Source organism: Tachyglossus aculeatus, chromosome 21 (genome assembly GCF_015852505.1).
Source record: "Tachyglossus aculeatus isolate mTacAcu1 chromosome 21, mTacAcu1.pri, whole genome shotgun sequence".
In the NCBI taxonomy this organism is placed as follows: Eukaryota; Metazoa; Chordata; class Mammalia; order Monotremata; family Tachyglossidae; genus Tachyglossus; species Tachyglossus aculeatus.
The window spans coordinates 9,316,928-9,338,540 of NC_052086.1; the positions used below are offsets into that span (position 1 = coordinate 9,316,928).

Below are 21,613 nucleotides of genomic sequence, written 5' to 3' on the forward strand. Positions count from 1 at the left end.
GGCACTTAACGAATACCACAGTTATTATTATAATTATTATTATTAGTATCAGTATTATTAGTATTACCACAGGAGCAAGACATATGTTGCCTGCCTGCAAGGAGTTTACAGCCCGATGGCAGTGCAGATGTAGATTTTCAGCCAAGAGCTCGGGCTTTTTTTAAAACAGGACTTTGCCCCCCCGCCACTGCCTCTTCTCTCCACTTTCTCCAGGCCTCACAAAGAGCTAAGGCTCCCAACTTTATTGTATTCATTCACTCATTCAGTCGCATTTAATGAGCGCTTACTGTGTGTAAAGCACTGTACTAAGCACTTGGGAGAGTACAGTGTAACAACACAGTCCCTGCCCACCACGAGTATTGATATTTATTGAGTGCCTGCTGAATGCGCTGCACTGTGCTAATTCATTCATTCAGTCGTATTTATTGAGCGATTACTGTGTGCCAAGCACTGTACTAAGCGCTTGGGAGAGTACAAGACAACACTAAACAGTGACTTTCCCTGCTCACAACGAGCTTACAGTCTAGAAGGGAGGAGATACTGAGTGCCCACTGAACGCACTGCACTATGCTAATATTGAGCACCTTCTGAGCTAAGTAGAAGTAATAATGGACGTTACTAGAGAAGCGGCATGGCCCAGTGGGCAGAGCTCAGGCCTGAGAGTCAAAAGGCCCTGGGTTCAAATCCCAGCTCCACCACTTGTCTACCAGGTCACCTTGGGCAAATCACTTCTCCGTGCCTCAGTCACCTCCTCTGTAAAACGGGAAGACTGTGAGCCCTACGTGGGGGACTGCGTCCAACCTATCTTGTACGTGCCCCAGTGCTTACTACAGTGCCTGGTAAATAGTACGTCCTTAACACTGTCTTCTAGACTGTGAGCCCACTCTTGGGTAGGGACCGTCTCTATATGTTGCCAACTTGTACTTCCCAAGCGCTTAGTACAGTGCTCTGCACACAGTAAGCGCTCAATAAATACGATTGAATGAATGAACAAATACCATGAAAAAGAAAAAGTTTACTGAGCACCCCCTGGCTACTTTATTTAGATTAATGTCCGTCTCCCTCCGGCCCCCCAGACCATAAGCTCACGGTGGACCGGGAATGTGTCTGTTGTTGCAGCATACTCTCCCAAGCGCTTAGTACAGTGCTCTGTGCCCAGGACACGCTCGTTAAATGAATGAATGAATCTAATCCCGGCTCTGCCACTTTTCTGCTGTGTGAACTCGGGCAAGTCACTTCACTTCTCCGTGCCTCAGTTACGTCATCTGTAAAAAGGGGATGAAGACTGTGAGCCCCAGGTGGCACAACCTGATTTCCTCATATCTCCCCCAGCGCTTAGAACAGTGCTTGGCACGTAGTAAGCGCTTAACAGATACCATCATTAGGATTATTATTACAGTGCTCTGGACAGAGGGCTGGGGAAAGCCTGCCGGAAGCTCTGATGGGGGAGGCAGACATAGAAATCTTCACAAGCGGTTTTCTCCGGCGGCTCCCACACCCCGGCCTCCCCCGATCTCCTCCGTCAGGGCCACGTTCTCTCTGCCACCTGCTGAGGAGGTCGACTTTCACAGCCCCCCCAAGTCAGGGGCCACTGGTCAGGCCCCCCCAAATCTCACAGGTGGCCCCAGCTCGTCCCCGGTAGCCAAGGGCTGGGAAGCCCGTCAATCAGTCAGTGAGCCGGGAGTGCGTCTGTCTGCTGTTAAACTGTGCTCTCCCAAGCGCTTAGTACAGCACTTTGCACACAGTAAGCGCTCAGTAGATACGACTGACCGACTGACTGGTATTTACTGAGAGCCTCCTGGGTGCCAAGCAGCGTCCTCGATGCTTGAGAGAGGACAATAGGGTTATTAGACACGATTCCTGCTCTTAGGAGGAGCTTACCGTCTACTGTGCTCAGAGCACTGTACTGAGCACGTGGGAGAGTCCAATAGAGTTAGTAGACACGGTCCCTGCCCTCAAGGAGCTGGCAATCTAGTGGGAGAAACGGACCCTCAAAATGAGTTACAAATAGAACAGTGCTTTGCACATAGTAGGCGCTTCATAAATGCCATTATCCAACAGGAAGAAGCGGTCAAATCGCAGAGTAGGTAAAACAAAATATGCCAAGGGCAGTGAGACGTAGTTAAGAGCACAGGCCTGGGAGTTAGAGAATCTGGGTTCTAATCCTGGCTCCACCGCTTGTCTGCTGTGTGGCCTTGGGCAAGTCGCCTCACTTCTCTGTGCCGCAGTTACCTCGTCTGGAAAATGGGGATGAAGACCGTGAGCTCCGCGTGGGACACGGACTGTGTCCAGTGGGGAGGAAGATCGGGAGCCCCATGTGGGATGTGGACTGTGTCCAACCTGATTAGCTTGTATCTACCCCAGCGCTTAGGACAATGCCTGGCACGTAGTTAGCGCCTAACAAATACCATTAAAAAAAAAAAAGAAAGGCCTGTGGATCTGTAACCAACAAGCCCCCCAACTCTTTCCCTCCAACCCCCTCCCGCCACCCTCCACCTTCACGGGCCCAGCTCTAAAATGGGGACGATTTGGATGAACCCCTTACTTCTCCCGGGGTGGGAAGGGCCAGTGCTCTGAGAAGCAGACCCGTCTGGAAATAATGTGGGATCCGGGGAGGAAAAGGGGGAACGGGATCTGCAGGCGGGAGGGTGGTCCTGGCCGGGCCAAGTGTCCTGGCTTGTAATTGCTGGAGCCGGCTAGGATTGCAACAAATGTTTTTCTTGTCGGAGGGGCCTGTCTGGAGCTGGCTGACGGCAGAACGCAGTCAGAGAAAGCCAGCGACTCCCTGTCTGTCCCTCTCGCTCTCTTCCCCGCCCCTCCGTCCACTCCCTTCCCCCTTTGCTGCGGAGCAAAAATCAATCGATCGTGTTTATTGAGGGCTTACCGTGTGCAGAGTACTGTATTGAGTGTTTGGGAGAGGACACTGTAATATTCATTCATTCATTCATTCATTCAATCGTATTTATGGAAAGCTTTCTGTGCGCAGAGCACTGGACTGAGCGCTTGGAAAGGACAAATCGGCCACCTATAGAGACGGTCCCTACCCAACCACGGGCTCAAAGTCTAGAAGGGGGAGACGGACAACAAAACAAAACAAGTAGACAGGTATCAGAGAAGCAGCGCGGATCAGTGGAAAGAGCACAGGCTTGGGAGTCAGACGTCATGGGCACTAATCCCAGCTCCGCCACGGATCAGCTGTGTGACTTTGGGCCAGTCACTTAACTTCTCTGTGCCTCAGTGACCTCATCTGTAAAACGGGGATGAAGACTCTGAGCCCCAAGTGGGACAATCTGGTCACCTGGTATCCTCCCCAGTGCTTAGAACAGTGCGTTGCACATAGTAAGCGCTTAACAAATGCCATCATCATCATCATCATCTGGAAAATGGGGATTAAGACTGTGAGCACCACCTGATTACCTTGTATCCCCCCCCAGCGCTTAGAACAGTGCTTGGCACATAGTAAGCGCTTAACAAATACCCAAATTATTATTAATTATTATCAATACCATCAGAAGAGTTGAATAGGAGAAGTTGAGAGTAGAAGAGTTGAGAAGAAGTGTATCTTAGTGGGTAGAACCTAGGCCGGGGCATCAGAAAGACCTGGGTCTTTTTGTCCCTTGAAGTCACTTCATTTGCCTGGGCCTCGGATATCTCATCTACCCAGCGCTTAGAACAGTGCTTGGCACAGAGTAAGTGATTAACAAATGCCATTATTATTATTATTAATAAATGCTTACTATGTGCCAGGCACTGTACAGTCCAGTACTTATTTGGGGGAATTTTAGAAATGGTATTTGTTAAGTGAAGCAGCCTGGTCTAGTGGAAAAACCACGGGGCTGGGAGTCAGAGGTCGTGGGTTTTAATCCCGGCTCTGCCACTTCTGCTCTGTGGCCTTGGGCAAGTCACTTCACTCCTCTGGGCCTCAGTTACCTCATCTCTAAATTGGGGATGAAGACTGTGAGCCCCATGTGGGACAGGGGCTGTGTCCAACCCAATTACCTAGTATCTCCGTTGTTGCTTAGAACAGTGCTTGGCACAGAGCGCTTAATACCGCAAATATTTTTATTACTTAATAATATTTACTATGTGTCCAGGCAGTGTACTAAGCGCTGGGGTAGATACAAGTTAATCATATTGGATGCAGTCCGTGTCCCACATGGGGCTCCCAGTCTTAATCCCCATTTTACAGGTGACGTAACTGAGAAGTGAAGCGAGCTGCCCGAGCTTACGGAGCAGACAAGCGGCACAGTGGAATTAGAACCCAGGTCCTTCTGATTCCCAGGCCCGGGCTCTATCCACAGGTCATGCTGTGACCCCTGCCCGCAGGGATCTTACAGTCTCCGGGGAGGCAGACTAGGGTCAGAGGCCGCTTACCAGGTGCTGAGTCTCTGTCTTTAGGGGTTACCCAGGCCTTTAGGGGTTTCTGAAACGAGGTGGAGGCCTGACTGGCTGGCCAGGCCTCTCCCTGCTCCCCACTGTGAGATCCCTCTGGGCGGCCACGGCCCTCGGCTCGATTCTCCACCAAGTAGCTGGAGAAGCAGGAGCCTAGGACCGGTCAGTGAGCCGGAGGGGTCACTCAGGGCTGCCTCTTGTTCCCTATCTCCCCCCCAAACCCCTCTCCCCACCTCTCCCTCCCTCCTTAAATCCAACAGACAATTGCTGTCCCCCCACTTCAAAGCCTTCCCTGACTAAGCATGTGTCCTCCAGGAGGTCTTCCCTGACTAAGCCCCCCTTTCCTCTTCTCCCACTCTCTTCTGCGGCGTCACCCTGACTGGCTCCCTTTATTCATCCCCCCTGCCCAGCCCCACAGCACTTAAGTCCCTATCTGCCATTTATTTATCCCTATTAATGTCTGCCTCCCCCTCTAGACTGTAAGCCCGCTGTTGGGTAGGGACCGTCTCTATATGTTGCCAACTTGTACTTCCCAAGTGCTTTAGTACAGTGCTCTGCACACAGTAAGCACTCTATAAATACAGTTGAATGAATGAATGAATAAGCTTGGCATGGGCACAGAATTCATTCATTTAATCATATTTATTGAGCGCTTACTGTGTGCAGAGCACTGTACTAAGCAATTCGGGAAATACAAATCGGCAACATATAGAGACGGTCCCTACCCCACAGCGGGCTCACGGTCTAGAAAGGGGAGACAGACAACAAGACGCTATGTGCCAAGCACCGTTCTGAGCGCTGGGGTAGACACAAGGTAATCAGGTTGTCCCACATGGGGCTCACAGAGGTCGTGGGTTCGAATCCTGGCTCCGCCGCTTATCAGCTGTGTGACTTTAGGCAAGTCACTTAACTTCCCTGGGCCTCAGTTCCCTCATCTGTAAAATGGGGATGAAGACTGTGAGCCCCACGTGGGACAATCTGATGACCTTGTATTGTTATCGAAAAGTAGGGTGCAGAGAGAAGCCCACTTTGGCTAGTGTAGCTTTACACACACTGGAGTGCTTTCGGTCTGCGCAAAGTGGAGGGTTACAGTTGGTATGCCCAAGATGGAGTCAGTCATGCCAGGTCCGCCGGCGGACAACAATCCCCCCTTTGATCCTTCCGAGGCCTCCGGGAGGATCACATACGACCCACCTCGGGATAACAAAGGTCTTCCGCAAAGCCGTCGCCTAAAGACAGAAAAATCCGGCCATAGCAGAGCAGAACACACACAACAATCCCCCCCCTCAGCGAAACACGGCGTCCAGATGGCACTGCATCAAGCGCTTAGTACAGTGCTCTGCGCTCAATACATACGATTGAATGAACTGCATGTCCATGACCTCGGCCTTGGACAGGGGTATGGTCAGGGTTGTAGAAGTATCAGGGTACATGAAGCGCGGCGGAGGCCTCAGAAGCTGAAAAACACAGCACGCCAAAAACAAGAGGAAAACCGGAGGGCTGCCCAACGAGAGGCCTTGTCGGCTCGGCGATCGCCCAAACTCAGGGAATCGCTTTCTCGGGTGTGGGCACGTACATGCACAACGGCCATGGGACTGGGAGCAAGAGGGCCCAGAGTACGCGCACTATACGATCCCCATTGACAACCTGATGGACAGTTGAGTAAGAAACCCACAACTTTGCCACAGGACACCTGTAGCGTGACAGAGCCCAAAGGCATACTTCGAGTCCGTATAGATGATCACGCGCTTCCCCTTACTGAGTAATAATGCCTGTGTAAGGGCTTCAAGCTCAGCTGCCTGCCCACTGCAAGAAGCTGGGAGTGAGCCGCTCCACGGCACAGAGGTCAGGGTACCAACGGCAACACCGGTGAGGCGCACCCCTTGGTCCGTAAAGGAGGAGCCATCCGTCAACAAGGTTGGATCAGGAGTGGACAGAGTTTCATCGCGGAGGTCAGGTCGAGGAGCGACTGTTTCCCGAACTACCTCGGGAATTTGGTCAGTCGTGGGGGAGGACTCCAGCAGAGTAGCCGGATTCAAGGAGCCACAGCGCTCCGCGTGTACCTGCGGATTTTCCAATAAGGCAACCTCAAACTTAGTCAGACACGCCACAGATAGGGCTTGGGTGGCCGCTCCACGAAGGAGGCGCACAACTTCGTGCGGAGTCCAAACAACAATGGGATGTCCCAAGGGGACATCCTGAGACTTTTCGAGCAACATGACCACCGCAGCTATGCAGCGGATACAGGGTATTTGGCCTAGAATGACAGGATCGTGGATGTCCGAAAAATAGGCTACTGGCCGATAGTGAGGACCGAGGGTTTGGCACAATCAATCAATCAATCAATCGTATTTATTGAGCGCTTACTGTGTGCAGAGCACTGTACTAAGTGCTTGGGAAGTACAAGTTGGCAACATATAGAGACAGTCCCTACCCAACAATCAATCAATCAATCAATCGTATTTATTGAGCGCTTACTATGTGCAGAGCACTGTACTAAGCGCTTGGGAAGTACAAATTGGCAACACATAGAGACAGTCCCTACCCAACAGTGGGCTCACAGTCTAAAAGGGGGAGACAGAGAACAAAACCAAACATACTAACAAAATAAAATAAATAGAATAGATATGTACAAATGAATAAATAAATAAATAAATAGAGTAATAAATATGTACAACCATATATACATATATACAGGTGCTGTGGGGAAGGGAAGGAGGTAAGATGGGGGGGATGGAGAGGGGGACGGTGGGGAGAGGAAGGAAGGGGCTCAGTCTGGGAAGGCCTCCTGGAGGAGGTGAGCTCTCAGCAGGGCCCTGAAGGGAGGAAGAGAGCTAGCTTGGCAGAGGGGCAGAGGGAGGGCATTCCAGGCCCGGGCATTTCAACAGAGAACAAAACCAAACATACTAACAAAATAAAATAAATAGAATAGATATGTACAAGTAAAATAAATAGAGTAATAGATATGTACAAACATATATACAGGCACAAGACACCTGAGGCCACTCCACGGCGTTCATGAATGTACAAACAGAACGGCTTACTAGAGTCAGGGAGTCCCAGAGCAGGGGCTGAACTCAGGCACTATTTTAGGGTCCGAAAGGCTTCTTCGGCCTCGGGAGTCCAGTCCAGGGGCTCTGGGGAGGTCATTTTTAGGCGCTCAAAAAGGGGTCTGGTCAACAGCCCAAATTCTGGAATCCAGGCTCGACAAAACCCAGCCGCCCCAAGAAAACCCCTCAAGGCCCGCTTAGTAGTGGGGTGAGGCATGCACTGAATCAGGCTCGCTCACTTCGGGGCGATTGCTCTTTTCTCCCGCCCGCAACATGAACCCAAGATATTTTACCTGGGGCTGACACCACTGCAGTTTCTCGCGGCTGACTAAGAACAAGCCGACGCAAACAAGCTAGGACCTGGAGGGAACCAGACCGACACAGATCTTCCGCGTCCCCGGCAATAACGATATCATCCACACACTGGAACATACCGATCCCTTCAGGTAATTTGACGGGTGATAGGGCTGTGCACAATTCTCTCGAAAAGATGGTTGGGGAATGGACAAAACCCTGGGGATGTCTCATCCGGGTCAGTTGACGGCCTTCCCAGGTAAAGGCAAAAAGGTACTGGCTCTCACAGGACACCGGGATGGTAAAGAAAGCACCAGTCAGATCAATACAAGTAAAACAGGTTGCTTTGGGACTCACGGAGCAAACTACCGCCATGGGACTAGGAACCACAGTGTGCATGGGCAAGATGTAAGAGTTAATCGCACGCAAGTCCTGGACTAACCAAAGGCAACACAGGAGTATTACAACGAGACCGACGTTCGACTAAAATTCCTTCACGCAAAAAGGCACATATCAAGGGCTCTAAACCCGCTTTACCTTCTGGAGACGTTGGATACCGTCTGACTTGGGGAGGTGCCCCGTCCTCTCGGACTGCAATTTTAACTGGCTCTGCCCCATGAAGAAAGCCTACATCTGACGGACCACAACTCCACAGGGTCGAGGGCAGTGTCCTTAGAGTGGGATCATCTGTACGGGGAGACGCATCCGGGGGTCCCATGAGGGAACTCAGCTGTTCAGCTGGAGTGCGCACTGGATCTGGTTTGCCCAGGAGGCTTCCTAGAGTCAAGGCAATTCCTTCCGGATCATCACAAACCAAAGTCACATTCAAACGGCATAACAGATCTCGTCCCATTAAAGGAGATGGAGTGGAAGGAATGATTAGAAACGGGTGGTGGATGTAAATCCCCTGTAGCCAGCACTGTAGGGGCTGCGTTCTCAAAACGGTTTGAACTTTTCCACCTACCCCTACTATACTTATTCTTTCCTTTCCTCGGGTGCCGGGGGAAAGGAAGGGAGCGCTGAATAGGCCTCACCCGTATCAACTAGCAATTTATAGGACTTTGTATTAATGGTCAATTCACAGAACGACTCAGGGGCACGGGTGACGAGCCGATCGTCAGTCACCACGGAAGTCATAACGTATGGCTCTACCCACGGCTCATCAGATGGGCTCAGATCAGGGAAGTCAATCCCCAGGGAGTATCCGGCCGGTAAGGCACACACATCGGGATACTCACGCCCAGGGGATCGCGTATTCGGGGGGGACGAGAGTCACTGGGGTCCCTCTAAGTCCCAAGGGCCAAAGGAGCCAAAGTCGGGACCTGTATTTTGGGTTGGGGGCATACGGGGTCCATTCCTCGGGGCTAGACCCTGATTGGGTCTAGTAGTGTTCAGACAACCCCGGGGGAAAAAACCGTGGGTGTCTTCCCCGCTTATTTTGCCGCAATTTGGGACAATCACTCCTAAAGTGACCCTCCTGATGACAATAAAAGCAATGCCCCAGGGAGGAGGATGTGCCCATAAGTAGGACCTTTGCAGCATTGGTGGGTTTCATATTTTGTACATGGCGCATGATCTCCCGTGGCTCTGCTGCCCATCCGGGAATATCTCAATTGTTGGCCACGCCACATGGGGCTGACCATCATTCTCTAACTTTACAGCCAGAGCTCTGAGGCGGGAGCGCTCATCAGAAGTGAAAAACAATTCGAGCAGCTCCTCTACATCCGTCCAAGTAGGAAGATGGGTTCTAAAAATTCCCAGGACCCTTCGATACACTTCCTGCAGATTTTTTTGAAAGGGCGGAGTATTCTGCTGCCAGGTTATAAGGGTTTGGGGCTCAAAAGGAACATGAGCCCTTACTCCAGCTACTATGATGTTCCCGTCTACCCCTGGGATCTGCTGGTAGTTCTCACGAACGGGGGCTAGAAGCGGTACCGGAGGTAAATAAGCAGGGGGGATAGGAACTGAGGTGCCTATCAGGTCTGATCCTTACTAACTTCAGCCCAGCAATACCAACAGCACAATTCATCAGACCAGGAACAAGATAAAACCTCCCGGAGTTTGCGAAGAGTTTGAGGATCAAAAGACCCTCCCTCGGGCCAGAAATAATAACCCTGTTGGTCCCGGAACTTAGTCCTCTTGACACCCTACAAGTTGTCTTTTAGACATTCCTTTAGTTACAGGCAGGTGACCCTCAGAAACCATCCACCACCGTGTAAACTGGAGGAAGAAGAAACCGCTAACCCGGAACCTCAACGGGTGCTCCGAATTAAAAATCCAGAAAGAGAGAAAGGGAGACTCGGACCCTAAAAGCGGATCCTTACTTACGGTCTGACGCATCACGGGAGTCTACCGTTCTCACCCACGGAGGTCGTTCCTATCCAGATCACAGCACGAGGGTTCTTCGTGGTCGCCAAAATAAGTTACTGTTATAGAAAAGTGGGGTGCAAAATAGGTTAACCGGTGTAAATCGGCCGCAGGGTTCGAGAACCCAAGGTGGTGACGCAGATAGGAAAAAAGACTCGGAGACATGAGCTCAGATAGAGCAGGAAAGGTAGGGAGGTTGGCTACCTACCCGTTAATAACAATAATGATAGCATTTATTAAGTGCTTACTACGTGCTAAGCACTGTTCTAAGCGCCCGCTTACCTCCTGAGAGAGGTACGAGTGGCAAGGAGCCCCGTTCCCAACCGCTTCTTCCTCTTTTATTTGGTTCCAGATACGAGCTACACATAGGATTCCCGCGTACGTGCCGCACGTGAAACCTTGACTTTCCTAGATCCTGAGTTAAATTACAGCCCTTTGTTTGCCGTGGTTTGGTTAATGTCAAAATCCCCGTTAACGGGATGCTATCAGGAGATAATGGGGACATTCCGGACAGAGAGAAGCCACTTTGGTTAATGTAGCTTTGCACACACTGGAGTGCTTTCGGTCTGCACAAAATGGAGGGCTACTGTTGGTATGCACAAGATGGAGTCAGTCATGCCAAGTCCGCTGGCGGACAACGGTATGTACCACTGTGCTTAGAACGGTGCTTGGCACATTATTATTATTATTTACAGCTAAGGTAACTGAGGCACAGAGATGTTAAGTGGCTTGCCAAGGTCAGGGTGGGCTGCAGGGTGGGGAGGGAAGGGGCAGTGCTACTTACTGAGCGCCTGGCCAGCAGGAGAGAGGGAGGGAGTGGGGTGGACTGGATTGGGGGGAGGACCAGGGGATGGGGGTGGGGGGGAACTTTCATTTCTGGCCCAACTCCCTCTCCATTGAGCAATGGTCTGGCCAAGGCCCAGGCCCAGCTCCACGGGCCTCTCCGCGCATGCGCGCCCCCCGCGCAGGCACCCCTGCCCTTTCTGCGCCTGCGCGCCCACACCCCGAGCTGTCCATCAACGCGGCCTGGTCCCGCCCCCTGCCCGCGCTGATTGGCCGTCCGCGGAGGGCGGGAAAAAGCGGTCACGTGACGCGGGACCCCGCGACTCAGCCACGTGCAGCCGCCTCTGGGGACGGGGCAGCGCCACCCAGTGGTTAGAGCCGGGCCGGACAGGCGGAAGGAACTGGGTTCGAATCCCGTCGTTTACTCATTCATTCATAATAATAATAATAATAATAATGATGATGATGGAATTTTTTAAGCGCTTACTATGTGCAAAGCACTGTTCTAACTGCTGGGGGATACAAGGTAATAATAATTTTGTATTTGTTAAGCACTTACTATGTGCCAAGCACTGTTCTAAGCGCCTTGGGGGGATACAAGGAAATAATAATAATAATTTTGGTATTTGTTAAGCGCTTACTATGTGCAAAGCACTGTTCTAAGCGCCTGGGGGGATACAAGGTAACAATAATAATAATTTTGGTATTTGTTAAGCGGTTACTATGTGCAAAGTACTGTTCTAAGCCCTGGGGGGGATACAAGGTAACAATAATAATAATTTTGGTATTTGTTAAGGGCTTATTATGATGTGCAAAGCACTGTTCTAAGCGCTGGGGGGGATACAAGGTAATAATAATATTTTTGGTATTTGTAAAGCGCTTACTATGTGCAAAGCACTGTTCTAAGCGCCTGGGGAGATACAAGGTAATAATAATAATCATTTTGGTATTTGTTAAGCACTTACTATGTGCAAAGCGCTGTTCTAAGCGCTGGAGGGGATACAAGGTGATAATAATAATGATAATTTGGGTATTTGTTAAGCAGTTACTATGTGCAAAGCGCTGTTCTAAGCGCTGGGGTGATACAAGGTAATAATAATAATTTCGGTATTTGTTAAGCGCTTACTATGTGCAAAGTACCGTTCTAAGCGCTGGGGGGGATACAAAGTAATAATAATATTAATTTGGGTATTTGTTAAGCAGTTACTATATGCAAAGCACTGTTCTAAGTGCTGGGGGGATACAAGGTAATAATAATAATAATTTTGGTATTTGTTAAGTGCTTACTATGGGCAAAGCACTGTTCTAAGCGCCTTGGGGGGATACAAGGTAATAATAATGATAATTTGGGTATTTGTTAAGCACTTACTATGTGCAAAGCACTGTCCTAAGCGCTGGGGGGAATACAAGGTAATAATAATATTTTTGGTATTTGTAAAGCGCTTACTATGTGCAAAGCACTGTTCTAAGCACCTGGGGAGATACAAGGTAATAATAATAATCATTTTGGTATTTGTTAAGCACTTACTATGTGCAAAGCGCTATTCTAAGCGCTGGAGGGGATACAAGGTGATAATAATAATGATAATTTGGGTATTTGTTAAGCAGTTACTATGTGCAAAGCGCTGTTCTAAGCGCTGGGGGGATACAAGGTAATAATAATAATTTTGGTATTTGTTAAGCACTTACTATGTGCAAAGTACCGTTCTAAGCGCTGGGGGGATACAAGGTAATAATAATATTAATTTTGGTATTTGTTAAGCGCTTACTATGTGCAAAGTACTGTTCTAAGCGCTGGGGGGATACAAGGTAATAATAATAATAAGTTCGGTATTTGTTAAGCGCTTAACTATGGGCAAAGCACTGTTCTAAGCGCCTTGTGGGGATACAAGGTAATAATAATGATAATTTGGGTATTTGTTAAGCGCTTACTATGTGCAAAGCACTGTCCTAAGCGCTGGGGGGAATACAAGGTAATAATAATAATTTTGGTATTTGTTAAGCGCTTACTATGTGCAAAGCACTGTTCTAAGCGCTGGGGGGATACAACGTAATAATAATAATAATTTTGGTATTTGTTAAGCACTTACTATGTGCAAAGCGCTGTTCTAAGCGCTGGGGGGATACACGGTAATAATAGTAATATTTTTGGTAGTTGTTAAGCGCTTACTATATGCAAAGCACTGTTCTAAGCGCTGGGGGAATACACGGTAATAATAGTAATATTTTTGGTATTTGTTAAGCGCTTACTATGTGCAAAGCACTGTTCTAAGCCCTGGGGGGAATACAAGGTAATAATAATATTTATTTGGGTATTTGTTAAGCGCTTACTATGTGCAAAGTACTGTTCTAAGTGCTGGGGGGATACAAGGTAATAATAATAATAATTTTGATATTTGTTAAGCACTTACTATGTGCAAAGCACTGTTCTAAGCGCTGGGGGATACAAGGTAATAATAATAATAATTTGGGTATTTGTTAAGCGCTTACTATGTGCAAAGCACTGCTCTAAGTGCCTTGAGGGGATACAAGGTAATAATAATAATAATTTGGGTATTTGTTAAGCGCTTACTATGTGCAAAGCACTGTTCTAAGCGCTGGGGGGATACAACGTAATAATAATAATTTTGGTATTTGTTAAGCACTTACTATGTGCAAAGCACTGTTCTAAGCGCTGGGGGGATACACGGTAATAATAGTAATATTTTTGGTAGTTGTTAAGCGCTTACTATGTGCAAAGCACTGTTCTAAGCCCTGGGGGGAATACAAGGTAATAATAATTATTATTTGGGTATTTGTTAAGCGCTTACTATGTGCCAAGCGCTGTTCTAAGCGCTGGGGGGATACAAGGTAATAAAAATAATAATTTTGGTATTTGTTAAGCACTTACTATGTGCAAAGCACTGTTCTAAGCGCTGGGGGGATACAAGGTAATAATAATAATAATTTGGGTATTTGTTAAGCGCTTACTATGTGCAAAGCACTGTTCTAAGCGTGGGGGGGATACAAGGTAATAATAATAATAATATTTTTTGTATTTGTTAAGCGCTTACTATGTGCAAAGCACTGTTCTAAGCGCTGGGGGAATACAAGGTAATAATAATAATAATTTTGGTATTTGTTAAGCGCTTACTATGTGCAAAGCACTGTTCTAAGTGCCTGGGGGGATACAATGTAATAATAATAATAATTTTGGTATTTGTTAAGCGCTTACTATGTGCAAAGTACTGTTCTAATCGCTGGGGGGGATATAAGGTAATAGTAATAATAATTTGGGTATTTGTTAAGTGCTTACTATGTGCAAAGCACTGTTCTAAGCGCTGGGGGGATACAAGGTAATAATAATAATAATTTTGGTATTTGTTAAGTGCTTACTATGTGAAAAGTACTGTTCTAAGTGCCTGGAGGTATACAAGGTAATAATAATAATAATTTTGGTATTTGTTAAGCGCTTACTATGTTCAAAGCACTGTTCTAAGCGCTGGGGGGGGTACAAGGTAATAGTAATAATATTTTTGGTTTTTAAGCGCTTACTATGTGTAAAGCACTGTTCTAAGCGCTGGGGGGATACAAGGTAATAATAATTATTATTTTAATATTTGTTAAGCGCTTACTATGTTCAAAGCACTGTTCTAACTGCCTGGGGGGATACAAGGTAATAATAATAATAATTTAGGTATTTGTTAAGCGCTTACTATGTGCAAAGCACTGTTCTAAGTGCCTGGGGGTATACAAGGTAGTAATAATAATAATTTTGATATTTGTTAAGCGCTTACTATGCTAAAAGCACTGTTCTAAGCGCTGGGAGGGTACAAGGTAATAATAATAATATTTTTGGTTTTTGTTAAGCGCTATGTGCAAAGCACTGTTCTAAGCGCTGGTGGGATACAAGGTAATAATAATTATTATTTTGGTATTTGTTAAGTGCTTACTATGTGCAAAGCACTGTTCTAAGTGCCTGGGGGGATACAAGGAAATAATAATAATAATTTTGGTATTTGTTAAGCACTTACTATGTGTAAAGTACTGTTCTAAGCGCTGGGGGGGATACAAGGTAATAATAATAATTTTGGTATTTGTTAAGCACTTACTATGTGCAAAGTACTGTTCTAAGCACCTGGGGGGGATACAAGGTAATAATAATAATCATTTTGGTATTTGTGAAGCACTTACTATGTGCAAAGTACTGTTCTAAGCGCTGGGGGGGGATACAAGGTAATAATAATAATATTTTTGGCATTTGGTAAGCACTTACTATGTGCAAAACACTGTTCTAAGTGCCTGGGGGTATACAAGGTAATAATAATAATAATTTTGGTATTTGTTAAGCACTTACTATGTGCAAAGCACTGTTCTGAGCGCTGGAGGGGATATGAGGTAATAATAATAATTTTAGTACTTGTTAAGTGCTTACTATGTGCAAAGCACTGTTCTAAGTGCTGGGGGGGATATGAGGTAATTATAATAATAATTTTAGTATTTGTTAAGCGCTTACTATGTGCAAAGCACTGTTCTAAGCTCTGAGGAGGATACAAGGTGATCAGGTCATCCCATGTGGGGCTCACAATCTTAATCCCCATTTTACAGATGAGGTAACTGAGGCATAGAGAAGTTAAGCGACTTACCCAAAGTCACACAGCTGACAAGCGGCGGAGCCGGGATTTGAACTCATGACTTCTGACTGCCAAGCCCGGGCTCTTTCCACTGAGCCACGCCGCTTCTCTAATCAGGTTGTCCCACATGGGGCTCACGGTTTTAATCCCCATTTGACAGATGAGGTCACTGAGGCCCAAAGAAGTGAAGCGACTTGCCCAAAGTCACCCAGCTGACAAGTGGCGGAGCCAGGATTAGAACCCACAACCTCTGGCTCCCAAGCCCGGGCTCTTAACACTGAACCACGCTGCTTCATTCATTCAGTCGTATTTATTGAGCGCTTACTGTGTGCAGAGCATTGGACTAAGCACTTGGGTAGGACAAGTGGCAGGAGCAGCGTGGCTCAATGGAAAGAGCCCGGGCTTTGGAGTCAGAGGTCATGGGTTCAAGTTCCGGCTCTGCCAATTGTCAGCTGGGTGACCTTGGGCCAGTCACTTCACTTCTCTGGGCCTCAGTTACCGCATCAGTAAAATGGGGGTTAAGACTGAGCCCCACCGTGGGACAACCTGATCACCTTGTATCCTCCCCAGCGCTTAGAACAGTGCTTTGCACATAGTAAGCGCTTAACAAATGCCACCATTATCATTAAGAGCCCGGGCTTGGGAGTCAGAGGACGTGGGTTTTAATCCCAGGCCCGCCGCTTGTCTGCTGCGTGATTCATTCGTTCATTCAGTCGTACTTATTGAGCGCTCACTGTGTGCAGAGCAGTGGACTAAGCGTTTGGAAAGTATAAATCGGCGACAGATAGAGACAGTCCCTACCCAGCAATGGGCTCACAGTCTAGACGGGGGGAGGCAGGCCACAAAACAAAACACGTAGACAGGTGTCAGTGCCATCAAAGTAAATAGAATTATAGCTATATACACGTCTTTAATAAAATAAAGTAATAAATACGTAGAACTATACACAAGTACCGTGGGGAGGGGAAGGGGCAGAGGGAGGGAGCCGGGGTGGTGGGGAGGGGAGGAGGAGAGGAAAAACGGGGCTCAGTCTGGGCAGGCCTCCTGGAGGAGGGGAGCTCTCAGTAGGGCTTTGAAGGGAGGCGGAGGGCTAGTTTGGCGGATGTGTGTGATCTTGGGCAAGCCGCTTCACTTCTCTGGGCCTCAGTTCCCTCATCTGTAAAATGGGGATGAAGACTGGGAGCCCCATGTGGGACAACCCGATCACCTTGTATCTCCCCCAGTGCTTGGCATGTAGTAGGCGCTTAACAAATACCATTATTATTACTATTATAATTATCCCAACCCTGCCCTTGTCTGCCGGGTGACCTTGGGCAGATCACTTCACTTCTCTGGGCCTCAGTTCCCTCATCTGTAAAATGGGGATGAAGACTGGGAGCCCCATGTGGGACAACCCGATCACCCTGTATCTACCCCAGTGCTTGGCACATAGTAGGCCCTTAACAAATGCCATTATTATTACTATTATTATTATCCCGACCCCGCCCTTGTCTGCCGGGTGACCTTGGGCAGATCACTTCACTTCTCTGGGCCTCAGTTCCCTTATCTGTAAAATGGGGATGAAGACTGGGAGCCCCATGTGGGACAACCCGATCACCTTGTATCTCCCCGAGTGCTTGGCACGTAGTAGGCGCTGAACAAAAGCCATTATTACTATTATTATTATCCCGACCCCGCCCTTGTCTGCCGGGTGACCTTGGGCAGATCACTTCACTTCTCTGGGCCTCAGTTCCCTCATCTGTTAAATGGGGATGAAGACTGGGAGCCCCATGTGGGACAACCTGATCACCTTGTATCTCCCCGAGTGCTTGGCACGTAGTAGGCGCTTAACAAATACCATTATTATTACTATATTATCCCAACCCCGCCCTTGGCTGGGTGACCTTGGGCAGATCACTTCACTTCTCTGGGCCTCAATTCCCTCATCTGTAAAATGGGGATTAAGACTGGGAGCCCCATGTGGGACAACCCGATCACCCTGTATCTCCCCCAGTGCTTGGCACGTAGTAGGCGCTTAACAAATACCATTATCTTTACTATTATTATTATTTCAACCCCGCCCTTGTCTGCCGGGTGACCTTGGGCAAGTCACGTCACTTCTCTGGGCCTCATCTGTAAAATGGAGATGAAGACTGGGAGCCCTATGTGGCGGGCAGATTGGCATCCGCCGAAGGAGAGAGAGCGGAAGGCCTCAAGAGACATGTGAGACTTGAACGTGAGGGCGAGAATGGGCAATAGGGTCCCGAGCCATTCCTCTCCCAGTCTCTTCTAAGCCCACCGCCCTGCCCTCTCCTTCCTCCTCCTCCTCCTAACCTCGCTCCTCTCCTGCCTCCTAATCCCTCCTTTCCTCGCTTTTCCCTCCTCCTCCGGCTGCTGGCCCCGGCCCGGACCGTTACATAGTTACATAACGCGCCGGGAGCGGTCTGTGTGAGGGACTGGCAGCCGCCTCCCTCCCCCGGAATAATATTTTCGAAGACGTGACTTTTCCACTGCCGCCCGCCCGTCCACCCGCCCGCGCTGGGGACTCGCTCGCTCGCTCTCTCCGTTACCACATGTGTCTGGAATGTGCAGATGTTTCCTGGGGGGGATCCCACCGCCAACCGCCCCGCCCCGCACGCTGGCCGCCGTCCGGAAGGCCACTCTTAGCCCGAGGAGTCACAGCACATACACACATACGTGCCCCCCGATTCACGGAAACGCACACCCCCCACCGATTCACCCGAACGCCAACATACATGCCCACTGGCACTCCGATCCACAGAAGCGTTGCAAATAGATAATAATTGCGGTATTTGTTAAGGGCTTACTGTGTGCCAGGCCACGTTCTGAGCGCTGGGGTAGATACAGGGTAATTGGGCTGGACACAGTCTGTGTCCCACACAGGGCTCACGGTCGTCATCCCCGTTTTCCAGATGAGGTCACTGAGGCCCAGAGAGTGAAATGACTTGCCTAAGGTCACACAGCAGACAAGCAGCGAGCCAGGATTAAAACCCGTGACCTTCTGATTCCTAGCCCTGGCCTCTCTCCACGAGGCCCTGCTGCTTAGATGTCCAAATAAGCCCACACGTGATTATGCACGTACACGTGCAACCTCCCTGATTCCCCAGAGCCCCAAACGCCGTGCATCCCCGTTGCCCAAGAACCGTAAGCGGAAATACACGATGCTCAATAATCCACACATAATCTCACAAATGGACATTTGGGGCCCTGGCCTGGGGAGGACCGCAATGGCTCCATCCTCCGCTGGTCCCGGCTGGGAGGCCGCAGCTTGGAGCTCTGAGTTGGGGACGGCCGGGAGAGCGTGAGAGACCCCGGGGATTCCCCAAGCAGCAGGGGAAACCGTTGGGGATATTGTTTGGGTTAGCTGTCACACAGTTCTAGATTGGGAGGGGACCCCAACCCTTCCCCGGAGCATCCGAGATGGTGATGACTGTGGTATTTGTTAAGTGCTTATTATATGTCCGGCGCTGATCTAAGCACTGAGGTAGGTACAGTGTAATCAGGCTGGACATGGTTCCCGCCCCACATGGGGCCCACAGTCTAAGTAAGAGGGAGAAGAGGGATCGAATCCCCGTTTTACAGAGGAGGAAACTGAGGCCGAGGGAAGTGAGTCGCCCAAGGTCACACCGCAGGTCCTTTAAATCCCAGAACCACGCTCTTTCCACTAGGTCACACTGCTCCTCAAGATTCCCCCCCCCGAGGACTGTCCTGGGATTTCCGGAGGGCCACCTTCCCCTCTAGACCGTGAGAATATGACGGGCAGAGAATGTGTCTGCTAATTCTGTTGCATTGTAATTTTGCGAGTGCTTAGTTCAGTGCCGTGCACACAGTAAAACGCTCAATAAATCGACTGCTGCGATTCCTCCCGAGCACTGGGCTGAGATTCTTCCTGGGCACTGTGCCGAGCTCTCCCCCGAGCACTGTGCTGAACGCTGAGAAAGATCCGGGACGGTGGGACGGGACACGGTCTCCGTCCCCCACCGGGTTCCCGGCCCGCGAGTTAACTCCAGGTCGGCGGCCGCTCCCTGCCCACCGCCGGCGAGCAACTGCTGGCGTCCGCCCAGCCCGCCCAGTTGGGAGGCAGTGGGGAAGCGTGCCCAGAAACCTGGGGAAGTGCCCGAGGCCCGCTGGGCCGGGGGCCCGTTTTGACCTCACTCGTTCCTGGCCGGGGGACGGACAGGAGAGCTGCCAGCCTGCCACTCCGACCCGAGTGGGGAGGGGAAGGAGGGGAGGAAAAAGGGAAGGCCTGGGTCAGCCTCGGGACTCAGGAAATGCCCGTTCTCGGGCCCTGACCCCCCTCCTGGGCTCTGTCCTCACCTAGGAGAGGAAGAGGGGGCATCATCTCCCCCCTCGGGAATGACTTTCCCGAGGTCACTGCAGGCTGGAGGCAGGAGCGGGCCTACACCTCGGGTCGCCCAACTCGCAGCCACCGGCCCCATCCACTGGGCCACCCTGTCACCTGGGGCCGAAGCCCGTTTGTTTTCCTGCAGTGGGGAGACGGGCCTCCTCCCGTCCCCTCCCTTCTCGTTCCTTCCCGGGAACAGAAAATGTGAAACAGGCCGACGGAGGCAGCAGCCCTGCCAGGCCCGTGATGTCACCCTTCCGCCCCGGCCTGAGCGGGCTCTGGGGGCTCTGGGGCTCTGCTCCGCTTCCTGGGGAGGGGGCCGGGGAGAGGGGAGCGGGCCGGGGGCCGGGAGGAGGGGGGACCCAGGGAAAGTGAGACAGTAAGTGCTCAGGGAGCGCGGTTGACGGGTTGATGGGTGGGTGGTTAGGACGAGGGGAGGGAAGGAGGGAAAGAGGGGAGGGCGGACCCCTTCCCCCTCCCGGACCTTGGCTAATCCCCCAGAACAGTAATGGGGAAAGCAGCCCGAGGAGTCGAAAGCCATATGTGTGTGTGTGTGTGTGTGTGTGTGTGTGTGTGTGTGTGTGTGTGTGTGTGTGTGTGTGTGTGTGGACACACACATACACACGGCTGGTACCACATAACTGGGCACCAGGCCTGGTGGGGGGCTGGGACCCCCGGCCCACCACGGAGTGACCGAGAGACAGCCTAGATCATTGTCTCCCCCTTTTAGACTGTGAGCCCACTGTTGGGTAGGGACTGTCTCTATATGTTGCCAATTTGTACTTCCCAAGTGCTTAGTACCGTGCTCTGCACATAGTAAGCGCTCAATAAATACGATTGATGATGATGATCATCATCGGGCTCCCGAGACCCGTTCCTGCGAGTTTGCTCTACTCCGCCCTCGTCCCCTCCCCGTCCCTCCGATCAATCAGCGGTATTTATCGAGCGCTTTACTGTGTGCGGAGCACTGTACTAAGCGCCGACTCGGGGACCCCACAGGCTGGGGGCTCCCTTGGAGGTTCGGAGACACTCCCACCGCCGGGGGACCGGGGAGAGAGCCGGGGGGTGAACGCGCCTGGCATCCCAGGCTGGGCTCAGCCCAGGCCCGACCACTAAGTTGTTCATTCATTCGTTCAGTCGTATTTAGAGAGCGCTTAATGTGTGTGGAGCACTGTACTAAGCGCTTCGGGGAGTACAACAATAAACAGACACATCCGCTGCCCACCAGGTGATTACCAGGCCCATCCTCCAACTCATCCACCAGCACAGAGGGTCACTGTGCCAGCTGTCCCGTGGAGACCCCCAAAGGGCCCAGGGAGACCCCGCCTCAGGCCAGGATTTCCCCAGCAAGATGCGGGGAGGGTGAGGTGGGCCCTCCGGCTCCCTCCGCTCTGTGTCCCGGCGCATGTTACTCACCCTCTCTGAGCTCCCATCCACCCGCAAGAAAAAGAGGGGCCCCAGCCAATCCCTCAGTTAATCAGCACTACCGCTTGAGTGCCTACTGTTGTGAAATTCTTTGGAGAGAACATCAAGAGCCCAAGACGTGGTGCTTTCATTCACCCAACCGTACTTATTGAGCACTCACCGGGTGCAGAGCACTGTATTAGGCGCTCGGGAGAGGACTACAGAACAATAAACAGACACACTCCCTGCCCACGATGAGCTTAGAGTCTAGGCTTACTCCCCGGAGAGTGGCTGGGGGGTGGCCATGGGGCGGCAGGCCGGGGTCGCGGGGGTGGACCCCCTCCGAGGAGAGCTTTTCTAATCGT

At 50.3% G+C, this 21,613-nt stretch overlaps 2 protein-coding genes across 3 annotated transcripts in view; one reads left to right on the forward strand and one right to left on the reverse strand.

Annotated features, from left to right (window-relative positions):
- SMPD4 (sphingomyelin phosphodiesterase 4) overlaps nucleotides 1-10,926 on the reverse strand; it is an 86,848-nt gene extending 75,922 nt beyond the window's left edge. For both annotated transcript variants that reach the window (XM_038762581.1, XM_038762579.1), the window contains exons 1-2: nucleotides 10,888-10,926; nucleotides 10,065-10,162 (exon numbers count right to left, since the gene is read on the reverse strand). The gene's annotated coding sequence lies outside the window, so the exon portion shown is untranslated. The remainder of the gene's footprint in view (nucleotides 1-10,064; nucleotides 10,163-10,887) is intronic.
- The window catches only part of PKD1 (polycystin 1, transient receptor potential channel interacting), a 70,036-nt gene that overhangs the window by 6,742 nt on the left and 41,681 nt on the right, over nucleotides 1-21,613 (forward strand).